The 12,130-nt window shown below is 46.8% G+C and overlaps 1 protein-coding gene across 1 annotated transcript in view; it reads left to right on the top strand.

The window, feature by feature from the left end:
* Positions 1-384: 384 nt before the first annotated feature.
* ANKFN1 (ankyrin repeat and fibronectin type III domain containing 1) overlaps positions 385-12,130 on the top strand; it is a gene marked incomplete at its 3' end in the record, with an annotated part of 350,672 nt that continues 338,926 nt past the window's right edge. The window contains exon 1 of the mRNA XM_079797013.1: positions 385-419. The remainder of the gene's footprint in view (positions 420-12,130) is intronic.

The raw sequence follows: 12,130 nt of genomic DNA, 5'->3' as shown, positions 1-12,130 counted from the left end.
CAGTGCCAGGAGAAGACAGACGACCCACGGCTGTGCACGGTATCGTTGCGAGCGAACGTGCCACCTCGGAGTCTTGGGTTGCCATCCCCTGGAGTGTGTTCATGTGATCAGTTGATCAGTTGTCAGTTTCAGGTCTGTTGTTTCTCTCCCCAGAAGCCCAGCTGGTGGAAGAGGACAGCCCCAAAGCCCTGCCTGCGCTCGGGGAGCTATCGAACTCGGATAATGACATAAACAAGGCGGCATTCATCTGGGGAATCTCAGACAAAGCAGCCCAGAGGAAAACCATCTCTGTCGATGAAGGCTTGTTTCACTTGCCACAGGAAAAGCAGCAGCAGCCGCAGCAGCCGCAGCAGCTGCCTCGGAGACCGGAGCCCGTGCACAGGCTGGGAAGAGGTAAAGGAAGGCTGAAGCTGCCACATGTGAGTAGCAACTGATGATTTCTCTGCCGCTGGGGAAGGAATGCTGGGGAGGGGGCTCGGCGGGGAGGTGGGCGTGCGTGTGTGGGTTGGGGCTTTGTGGCTGGAGTGGGAGGGATGCTTCACAAGTGCCTTCGGGATCTGCCCTCCTCTTCCAAAAGAGGTGCAGGCGTGTGCCCCCACGCACACTCGCACGTTCTCCGCTGATGGCAATAGACGTGAGCAGCAGGTGGGCAATATTTCTTTTCTTCTTCTTCTTCTTCATGCGTGAGAGTGGGCTGTGAGGCAGAAAGACACCTCAGCCCGAGAGAGCTGTCCAGGGTGAACAGACTCCCCCAGAGGGTTTCTTTCCCAACTTTCTTTTGTGGATGTGTCGCTCTCCGTGCCTTTGCCAGCTCACCCGCCGCTCTTCTACGGCGCATTTACATCCCGCTAGCCACAGAGGGGCAAGGGGGACTTTTGCATCTCTGGTTCTCAGCTCGAGTTGTCTGTAGCGAACAGCACCAAATCCAAGGCAGTTTAACCTCTCAGGTGCAGGAGTTCGGTAAGCACAGCCCGGCCCGGAGAGCATCTTCTCAGCCCGGGGCAGCGAAGCAGGTGTCTCAGGGATGCCAGGGCTGATGCCATCTTGAACTTTGGGGAATATTTTCAATGTTTTGATTGGTTGTTGTTTTTTTTTAAAGCAAGCCTGGAATTTCCTGGGAACCCCTTGGATAGACTGAAGCTGAGAAAGGACAGGAGAGAATTTGTTTTGCTTTAAAGCCCCGGTGCAGCCGGCATCTCTGGGTTTTTGTTACTGATGCTACACAGTGTGCAGAGCGCCAGCCCACCTGGCCCTGAACTTGCTTGCATTCTGGTTATCAGAAGACGCGGTTGTCGGTTTCTTGCTTGCTTTCCCTACCCGCGCTTCTCTCTTCAGAAGCTTTGCTATGGCTGAGCGCTTGGTGCTGAATGTTTAAATGCTCGAATGTCTGCAGTAAATGCCTACAAGTTCCCATTGTGGGGGAGCGGGGGAGCCAGGGGGGGACACTTGGCTTTGAGCAGACTTTGAGCAGCCGTGTGTAATGAGAGTGGGGGAGCCTGAGACACTTCACGCTGGGATTTGGCTCGGAGGAGAGCTGACAGCCGATGCTGGGATGCAGCACTGAACGCAGTTATACTGGAGGGTCAGAGCCCTAGCTCCCAAGTTGCTATGGCGAGGGGGAGGGGGACGGGGAGGGTGTGCATGAAATGTGAACCAGGCATCGCGGGAATCTTCTCACTGAGGCCCTGCCTTCCAACCTTTCTCGTGCCCTGGCCCTGCAGGGTAGACAGGTGAGGCTGCTCAGAGCTGGGGAGGAGTGGCTAGGGGCCTCAAATAGCCAACCCCGTGGCAAGGGTTCAATACTGGGGGCATCACACTGTCTGAACATTGCCCAGTGGGGTGTCTTGGCACACAGGTTGGGAGGATCTAACCTAGACAAGCCAGGGAAAGCCAAAGAAATGCGTCAAGATGCAGGGTCTGATGCCCAGGCTCTGTTAGTATTTATGTTTTCATTGCTAGTAACAGTGCATTGCGGAAATATTGCGAAGTGTTTTTAAAAGACTGTCTCCTAATCTTACCCTTCTAGCACCCCTGGTTCTCCCCTTTGCTCTCCCCGCAGGCCTTTGGTGACACAGTTGTCACCACAGTCTAGATATAGTCCTGAACTCTGCTTCTTGCCCCAGTATTATTCCAGAAATACTTTCTCATCTTCCAGTCCTGCTTTCACATGGATGGTTAATTGTGTGGCTGGATTAAATGGATTGATCCCTTAAATGGATATGCTGTAATCTGTTTAGCGATTGTTAGCTATTTAAATTGCTTCTAGTTTTTCCATAATTGTAATGCCACTATGAATATGTCCGTGCATAGGGCAGTTTTACTTTCCTTTCTTTAAAAAAAAAAATCGGAGGGGGAATGAATTTTTAACATTGACATTAGGGAGGCCAAAAAGATACGAACATTTTTGTGGCTTTTCCTTCCTATTAACAAACTGTTTTCTGAGACATATTTCCAGTGTCCAAAACCATCAGTAATATGGTAGATAAATATCCATTTATTTGGATATTATTTTTATCTAGAGCCTTATACACATTAGATTATCTCCCCTCCCCCCTCTAAATTAGGAGTTATAAAAAGGTACTAGTCCCCTTTTTTTAAGCTGGCCTTTGAGTCCGATGAAGCCAGGCAATATCATTCTCCCTGGGACAATTCTGCAACTTCTCGGGTTCGCTCCCCGTATCAATGCCTCACACAAGGAACCCAAGTTCAGCAGCCTCCCCATTGCATCTCCGTAGGTGCTGGGGGGGCGGGGGGCAAAGCTCTCGGTCCTGTGCCCGGGCTGCCCAGAAGGATGAGGAGGGCCATGGAAGAGGAAACCAGCCCAGCATGGTCTCCAAGCCCTTCCGCCCCTGACAGAGCCTGCATCGAGGCGAACTCACTCCTGGGCAGTTTCGGGGCTGAGGCCTGGCAGGCAGCGGGTGGTGGGGAAGCTGCTCCTTGGGAAGGTGAGGACTAGCCAGGTTGTTGGGGAAAAATGGAAATGCTGTCAGGGCCGAATGCCAGCTCTTATCAGACAAGAGCTGTAAAAGCGCCTTTTAGCCTCCCTACCGCCTATAAGGACAATTTTACCAACAATTTACTTCTTCTTTTATATCCTCTTCTCTGCTATCTGGCCAATTTGGAGATTAAGCGGTGCTGTTCCGACCTCCTGTGTAGCTCACCATAAATTGCTTCAGTGCTAATCTCTTTTTTATTCCGTAATCATTTGTGCAAAAGCCAAGAGGGGTGCCATGCAGAAGCCCAGCGTGCACTAGCCCACCCCGACCTACGCCAGTGGCAAGGGACAGTATCTGGGGAGCGAGATTTTCCTGCCCGTGGGAGAGCAGGCCTGAGAAATGTAGGTTCTTTAGGGGCGCTACGGACTCGTGCAGCCTGCGAGGGCTCCACAGAAGCACTGCTTCTCGAAACCGGTGGGCCAGTGGCACCTGGCGGGGCCGTGGTCTGAGAAGGAAAGGCGGCCTTGCGGCTTCTGGGGATGGACAGACCCGTGTGCTCACTGTCGGCCAGCGACTAGAGCCTTTGTCTGCGGAGGAGAAGACAAGAGGCTTTAGATTGTAGCCATGAGTTTAAGCAAGATTTTAGTAAGGACTTCTCATATGATAACACCCCTCAATCTTTACTGTATTATTAATTTTTTAAATACTCAACGGAGGATTTTTTTCCCATTGATTTCTACAGAGAGTGAAGGGAGGGTGGAGGGAGAGGAAGAGAGAGAGAGAGAGAGAGAGAGAGAGAGAGAGAGAGAGAGAGAGAGAAACATCGATGTGAGAAAGACACATCAGTTGGTTGCCTCTTGCATACACCCCAACCAAGGCTGGGAAACCCGCAACCGAGGTTCTTGCCCTTGGTGGGGAATCAAACCCTGGACCCTTTGGTCTGTGTGCCGACACTGTAACCACTGAGCAAACTGGCCAGGATGATCTTTACTGTATTATTGCTTTAAGGTCTAGCTTTTCTGCAAGATTATCCTCTGGGAGAGCAAGTAGAGTTTCTGCTTTATTTATTGCACATCCGCATTAATAACAGCTTCCACTTACCAAAGGTTTGCCAGGTGCCAGGACATTTTAAGTCTTCCATCTACACGAATGCATCTAATCCTCACAACAATTTTATGCAGTGTTGAGTATTATTATTCCCATTTCACAGATTTGAAAATTGAGACACGAGGAGGTAATGCTGCAGGGTAGACAGAGCCTTGTGATTGGGGCCAGGGGGACACGGAGGTGGAGGCATTGAGAAAAGAGTCTTATGCCACTTGAAAGTGTCAGGACGACAATTTGAGCCCAAGCAGTTTAACTCTGAGTCTGTGTTCTTAATCATGGCACCATCAACTCATTTATCTTTGGCTCAGGAATGATTGAAAGTCTAAACCAACGTTCAAACACTGCTGTACAGCTAGAATGCACCAGAGTAATGATGATAATGATGGCGATGATGATTTTTATAACAGAATGACTAATTATTCACCATGCACCAGTCACTTTTGATTGAAACTCTGTGTGTGCATTTTGAGTTATTTCTCACAACGGCCTTATAAGAGGCCACCATCCTTATCTCTACTTTACCAAGGAAGAAACCCGGGCTCTGCGATGTTATACACCTGTCCGAGGTCACAGAGCGAGGGAGTCTGACTGACGTCCGTTATCTGTGGCCGCACCTCACTGATGTACCAACAAGTGAGCACTGGATGGAGGGCCAAGCAGTCACAGCAAGGGATTTCCCCAGGAAAGTGGGGTGGGCTCCATGGTCTCTTCTGGTCTCTTGCAGCATAGGGTTCTGGGGTGGCTTTTAGAATCCCCCTCCCAGGATGCTGCACAGAAAAGTTAGATCTCAGTCATGTCTGGTCCTGCCTCAAAGGTAGAAGGTCATGAAGAAAATACCGCCATGGGGCCAGTCATGAAAAGACAATATTCCCAGCCGAGCCCACTCCTGGTTCAGTGTCCTGGACCTGCACCGTTCAACATGGTGGCCATTAGCCACATGTGGCTGCTGAGCACTAGTTCAGCCCAGCTGGCATGACTCAGTGGTTGAGCTTCGACCCATGAACCAGGAGGTCACTGTTCAATTTCTGGTTGGAGCACATGCCGGGGTTACTGGCTCAATCCCCAGTAGGGGGCGTGCAGGAGGCAGCTGATCAATGATTCTGTCTCATCATTGATGTTTTATCTCTCCCTCCCTCTCCCTTCCTCTCTGAAATCAATAAAAATATATATATTTTTTAAAAAAGAAATGTAGCTAGTTTAAACCAAGGTGTGCCATAGTGTAAAAATATACACCCATATCTCAACAGCTTAGTATTTAAAAAATGTAGACTATCTCAATAAATTTCTATTAATTGACATATTGAAATGATAATGCTTGAAATATAGTATATTCCTAAAATTAATTTTATCTATTTCTTTTTACTTTTAAAAAATTGTGGTAAAATAAACATAACATGGAACTTTCCATCTTAGCCAGTTTTAAGTGTGCAGTTCAGTAGTGTTAAGTGCATTCATATTATTGTGCAACCAATCGCTGACATTCCTTTCATCTTGCAAAACGTACTCTATACCATGGAACAGTTCCCCACCCCTTTTCCCTTCACTCTCTGGCCAGCACCCTTCTGCAAGTGGAATCATACAGCATGTGTCTTTCATGACTGGCTTATTTCATTAAGCATAATACCCTCAAGGTTCATCCACGTTGTTGCACGTGTCAGAATTTCCTTCCTTTTTACCTGAATAGTATTCCATTATGTGTATGTACCACATTGTCCATCCACCCATCAAGGGACATGTGGGTTGCTTGCACCTCTTTTTACTTCTTTAGTGTGGCTTCCACAACATTTAAAATTGCACGTGAGCCTTGCGTCTCTGGTTTATGCGACATTTCTATTGGGCAGCACTGCTCTGAACCTTTCTCTCTTCCTCGATGCCTCTTCCTTCTCACCCCCATGTTCAGGCCTCTGCTACTCTTCCCCAGCCCCCCTCTTCCCCTTTCCCTGAGACCTGAGCTAAGAATCTTCGCTCTGATTCAGCACTCCTTTTATAAGGTTGTGAAAGACTGTCACGTTCAGTAAAATTTTCTGTAAGCGAATGAAACTGTGATATATCAAAAGAGCAATCTTCCCTTTTCCCATAATATAATGCATTAGTCGAAGAAAAAGCCTTTGAAATGATTTGATGTTTTTAAAAGTCAACAGCTTTTCTCCGCTCACAGTCTGAGAGTGAATTTTATTAGCCATCAAGCAAGAAGGAGTACTAACCCAATAAAGCATACATTCAGAGCACAGATCCACACCAGCCTCAGATTCCTGAAGTACAGCTTTGGTAGAAGGACCTGGGTATCTGGAAGCTCAAGACAATGGAATGTTGTCAGTGTCTTTTGAATTTCCCATCCCTCAGAGGACAACATTCAAAAGCCTTAGCATGGAACCCACGGCCTTTCAACATCCCAATCCCCTTTCCCACCACCACCCCAGGCCTCTCCATAAAAAGGGAAGCTTCACTTATTAGTCCCCAAATGGGCAGTGGGCTCCCAGGCCTCTCCCAGCCTTGATAATGTTCTTACTTCAGCCTGGGAGACCCCACCCTCCCTATTCAATGGGCTTATTAGAAACTATCCTTACATGATCACAGGTCACCCTATTATCCTCTTACTTATTTCCAAGTTTGAAATCATTTTTCTGAACAACAGGAGAATTTTAAGGTGGTGCATACATAATCTATGCCTTAATGAATGCAACATTCTTAGTGGTAGATCAGTAATAAAAAAGGGAAAAAATGGGCACTTGGTAAAACCTCACATATTCTTCAGGACATAATTCCAAGGCCACCCACCTGGGCAGCATCCCCAGGGTCCATCAGCTTCCCAGCAGGAAATAGGTGGCACACTCCCATCAATGGTTAAAGGATGATGCATGGTGAGACTATTTACAGAGATGCAGGCGAGGTGAAGGAAAGCAAGATGGGAGGCTCAGGCAGCCCAAGGCTAGCCATGGCTGGATACAGGAAGGAGGAAGCAGTTCCTGGAACATGCTCAGCCTCAGGAGGGGGGCCTCCAGATAGAAGCTGTGGCCTCTGCCAGAACAGTGCAGTCGCTGCCAACCTGCGGGGTATCAGAAGGGAACTCTCCCCCAGCCTCTGAGGGCCTCTCCTTGGTTGAAACCACCTGGAAGCCAGAGGCATGCACCCCAGAGGATGCTGTGCATAGAGGACACCTCCAAGAGCAGAGCAGGTGGGAAAGGAGGAGGTTGCATCTAGAACAAATGAGACTGTCATGCACAAGCCCTACCCCACCTCCAGACACACCCCCTCCCTCCCTGAGACGCCTACGCAGCCCTGTTTTGCCACAAGAGGACACTTATCATGTTGTACTCTAATTCTTCAACTAAATGGCTTTTCCCCAACTACACAGGAGACAATGAGCTCTTTCCTTTCATTCATACATCTATTTCTAACACCCAGCAAAGCACTTGGTAGCAAGCAGGTGCTAAGTAAATATGGAGGGAGTGAATGTGTTCCTCTGTCACATTTCCCCCAAAATACCCCCTTTGGAAACTGGGTGATCTGTAGTGATTCTAGATTGGAAATTTCTCAATGAATTGGATATCTCGAATTAATATCCCCTTCTTTGAATCCCGGCTAGGGAGCTAAAATGTTTGGAATAAATGATTCTCAGTGACTCATTATGCGGTAATTGGTGGCACATTAAGTTTTGAGGGATTGAGGGACTTGAACTTAAGTGGTGGCATCAGCAGTTAGACCAACCATGAAAATCAGTGTTTGCGTAGGTCCCCAGGAGAAAACAAGCAGTTGCTTGAATGAAATTGGGCAGCAGCAGGAGAGAGGGAGGAAGAGAGAGAGAGAGAGAGAGAGGTTTCTATCAGCCGGGGCAATGGACAGCAGAAGGCCAAGGGAGACTGGACATTGAGGCCGAGGTTGACAGCCATGATTGTTCCAGGGACGAGGTTTTACTAGGCCGACGGGCCTCCCGACCACCCAGTGAGTGAGGACACATCTCTGAAGCATGTGGGGGGATCTTGGGTTTGCTCACTCCACTGGGGTCTGTTTTTAACCTGGAGTGTGGAGGTTGCGTTAGTTTCCTGTGGCTGCCGGTAGCCAATCACCACACCCTGGGTGGCTTGGAACCACAGAAATTGATTCTCTCCATTTTCTGGAGCCCAGAATCCTGACATGCAGGTGCTGGCGGGGCCTTGTGGCCTCCGAAGGCCCTGGGGAGAATCCTTCCTTTGGGGCTACGTAACTCCAGTCTCGGCTCCGGAAGGCAAGGTCTTAGCCCCGTGCTCTGCAGTTTCACAAGAAATGGGCTTAGACTCTGATCACTGTGACTGACCACCTCCTTTCTGTGGCAGGTTTTATAGTTTCTGCAGGACAAGGGGCCTGCAATTCACAGAGGCCCCTAGCCATTCACTAATTGGGCAGGCGGTATGTGTGGCTGTGGCCCCTCCCGAGGCTGAGGAGAGAAGAGGGGGTATGAATTCGGCTATTGTTTGGGCTCCCGGCAGCAGCAGCGTCTCTGATAGGCCGCTGCTCTCCTGCACTCTTAGTGTCATTGTTTTCTTAGGAAAGCATTCATTTCTTCGAGGGTTTCAGGTCTTGGAATTCCTGATTGGGATACATCTGTGTACAGGAGTCGGCTGTAAAATTGCAGCGCTCTCTACCTGGGCAGTTACGTCTTTTCTTATTCCTTAGGCCTTTATAAATTGTTTAACTAGAATGTGTTCTTTCTCCAATTTAAAAAAAAAAAACTTTCCAATTACTGTTGAGACACGCTATTATATTAGTTTCAGGTGTACAACATGCTGATTAGATATTTATATAACGTATGAAGTGATCAGCCCAGTAAGTCCAGCACCCATCTGACACCATACACAGTTATTACAACAATTTTGGCTATTTTCCCTATGCTGTACTTTACATCCCTGTGACTGTTTTCATAACTGGCAATTTGCACATCTTAATCCCATCCTCTTAAAATTGATCTTTTCAACAGACTAGCTTTTGGTTTTACTGATTAAATCTCCTTAACTGTTTCATTGATTTAGTTTCATTAAACTTTTATTGATATATCTTATACATACAAAAAGAGCACATGGTTCAGCTCAGTGGATTTTCAATGTGAATTTACTCATGGAATCAACACTAGATCAAGAAATAAAATGGTCCCAGCACGCAGCCCATAAGTGCCCCCATGAGCCCTTTAATCAACTGCCCTTCAAGATTAGCATTATGTTCCCTCTGAATAGCATACATTCATTTGCCTGCCGGTTTTTCTACTTCCTATACGATGGGCTTACATAAAACGCATGTCCCTTTTGTGTCCGGTTTTACTTATTATTATGGAAGGTTTCTCATCTGTAAGCAACTTTAGATGTTATCAGGATTAGAGACAATTAATGCAAGTCACCTGGTTACAGGTTCTGGCTGTAGCAGATCTAAGTGGCAGATATTACCAGGAAAAGGTGACATTACCTGCAGACGGGTGAGAAGGGGAAGAGAGGAATGCGTGCAGTGGACAGCTCAGCTCATTTATCCTGATAGTTCCCAAATATGTCCTGGTCGGGACCAAGCCCGGAAGCCCCAGGTTGGAGACTAGCATTTGGGTCTCTACTTTCCAACTCCCTTATGAGATGACAAGTACCACACTGTATTACTTTTCTATTATTTCATTATAAAAATTGTGAAACCCAATGGAAAATTGAATTTAGCCGTGAACACCCATCTACCTACCATCTGGATTTTGTAATTAACACTTTATTCTTCATGCTTTATCACATGTTGATATCTGTCCATTCAATGATCTGCCTCTTGTTTAATGTTTTTAATGCATTTCATAGGAAATTGTAGGCTTTAGTAGTAGGGTTTAACATTTAGGTGAAATTCACATACCATAAAAGTAACTGTTTTAAACTGAATAATTCAGAGGCATTCAGTACATTTATAACATTGTACAACTACCACATATATCTAGCTTCAAAACATTTTCATTACTCCAATATAAAGCCCCTTTCCATTAAGCATTACTCCCCACTCCCTCCTCCCTCCACCTCTGATGACCACCCATCTGCTGTCTGTTTCTGTGGATTTACCTACTCTGGGTATTTTTCTGGGTAAACGAAATCATACAATTTGTGGCCTTTTGTGTCTGGCTTCTTTCACTTAGCACACTGTATTAAAAATCTGCCCACAGTGTAACACAAATCAGTACTTCATTTCTTTTTAAGGCTGAATGATATTCCGTTGTGTGAGTATACCGCAATTTGTATGTCCATCCATCCACTGGTGGATAACTGTGTTGTTTTCACTATTGTGTATTTGAACATTTGTGTACAATGTTTTGTTTAAGTACTTGTTTTCAATTTGGAGGGTATGTACCTAGGGATGGAATTGTTGGGTCAGACGGCAATTCTTTTGATTAACTTTTCAGGGAAATGTCAACTTTCTTCCTAGTATGGTAGTGGGACTTTAGTCACGGGGCACCTGGTTCGGGCTGGTCACTTGCTCAAGATGGGCATACTCGTCATAAGATTAGATGTTGTGCCTCCATGGCCAGCTATTAGCAGTGATTTAGCCCCAGTCTGATACCCTGTTTAGCCTCCTTTCTGGATAAAGGACATTGGGATTTTTTTTTTTTAGCACATGACATGTGGATTAGGTAGGCTTTAAGTTTCTCTTGTCCCTTGTAGGCTGTATCAACCCACCTGGTATTGGAAGAGCTGGATGGATAATCTGTTGGGTCATAGACTATTCAATTAATGGTTCCTGTTGTGTGACCAATGAGTCTCCATGCCAGGAAACTGCCACAGGGAGCAAGACCCCTTTGACACCACAGGAATCCTGGCTGGCTGAAGCAGCACCGGGCCCCCTCATAGATTCCTGGTTATGCTAGGAGTTAAGCACAACAGACTTGGGTGGTGGGAAAGTGGCCTTTGCCAAAGAGATGCAAGGGAGTGGCAACCCCCGGAACAGGCTGACAGCTGGCTGGCGTGAGATTTCAGAGGGCTGCCCTGCCTGCTCTGTGAGCCTGAGAAAACAGGAGAAATTCCAACGATTGCATGATATCATCTGTGCCTTAGTAGCAGTTGTTTTTAAACTATGGGTTTAATTGCTGTTCTGTTGGCTCCCATTTCTTCTTTCCCCAAGAAAAATGGAATCTTTGAAATTCCCATGACAGCACGTTCAATGGTTATTTCTATTCCAACTTCAGGACCGAATTATCCCAAAATCATGAAAACAAGGCTGTTATTGGCAAAGCAGACCCAAGTGTTGCTTTTGGAGTCAGAAAAGGTCAGGGAGGGGCCCAGAGAAGGCCACAGAAGAACAAAGGCTGTTTATGCGCATGTCAATAACCCACCACATTAGGGCAGCACATTATCCTATGCAAATCCCAGTCACAAGAAGTTGGTCAGGTAAGCAAAGCACATGCTGGGAGATTTCTTTAAAAATATTTTTTTTATTGATTTTAGAGAGGAAGGGAGAGGGGGAGAGAGAGAGAGAGAGAGAGAGAGAGAGAGAGAGAGAGAGAGAGAGAGAGAGAAACATCAAGGATGAGAGAGAATCGTTGATTGGCTGCCTCCTGGATCAAACCTGCAACCTGGCCACATGTTCATTGGCCGATGCTCAACCACTGATCCATGCCAGTCGGGCGTTGCTGAGAGATCTTGATTTGCAGATGATCAGAAAGGATATGCAACTTATCAAAGACAATAAAGGTATCAGGGAACTGCCCCAGAGCTCAAACCTCAGTACCATTTCTAGTGTATGAGAAAAAGATACTGGTCATCCAAGGTGTTGGGGGAATAAAACTGGAGTCACCGGGCACCTGGTTCAGGCTGGTCACGTAGCCCATGAGCTTCACATTCTTCGTTTTCCTCCTCTGTACAGAGCCAATGATACTTATCAGATTACTATGAAGGTAAAATGAAATAATGCACATGGAGTACTTTACACACTAGCAATTGCAGGTGCTCAAAAAGGGTAGTTTTCCTGCCCACACTGGAGGATGCTAGCAGATGCCACCACATCTTCAAATCCTCACCCTTTCTCTCCAAAGTGTCCTAAACTACACATGCTTCAGCCCCCAAGCTGCCAAGCTGAGTTCTTCCAAATGGAAAGATATTATGCCT

The sequence above is a fragment of the Cnephaeus nilssonii genome (genome assembly GCF_951640355.1).
Source record: "Cnephaeus nilssonii genome assembly, chromosome: 19".
NCBI classification, from domain to species: Eukaryota; Metazoa; Chordata; class Mammalia; order Chiroptera; family Vespertilionidae; genus Cnephaeus; species Cnephaeus nilssonii.
This window is presented reverse-complemented; position numbering and strand designations above follow the sequence as displayed.